At 41.0% G+C, this 234-nt stretch overlaps 1 protein-coding gene across 2 annotated transcripts in view; it reads right to left on the bottom strand.

Annotated features, from left to right (window-relative positions):
• Window positions 1-234, bottom strand: part of stard9 (StAR-related lipid transfer (START) domain containing 9) — a 72,961-nt gene that overhangs the window by 52,174 nt on the left and 20,553 nt on the right. The window lies entirely within an intron of this gene.

The following is a 234-nucleotide window of genomic DNA, read 5'->3' as shown; positions in this document are numbered from 1 at the left end:
AACGATACACGCACATGCAAGTCCAGTTGTTTGCTTTTGATTTTCTGGTTCAGTGTCTCGAACATAATTACAAACGCATCGTATTTTTGGACTTCTGTGATGAGCTAATTTTTGATATATGGCGCCAGCCAAAATTTAGCCACCTATCTTGTCTTGTCTTTTCCACAGGTAAATGACTGCACAAGCCCCGAATCTGGAAACATTGCTTGGAACACTTCTTCAGTCCCGTCATTT

This window comes from Etheostoma spectabile, chromosome 20 (assembly GCF_008692095.1).
Source record: "Etheostoma spectabile isolate EspeVRDwgs_2016 chromosome 20, UIUC_Espe_1.0, whole genome shotgun sequence".
In the NCBI taxonomy this organism is placed as follows: domain Eukaryota; kingdom Metazoa; phylum Chordata; class Actinopteri; order Perciformes; family Percidae; genus Etheostoma; species Etheostoma spectabile.
This window is presented reverse-complemented; position numbering and strand designations above follow the sequence as displayed.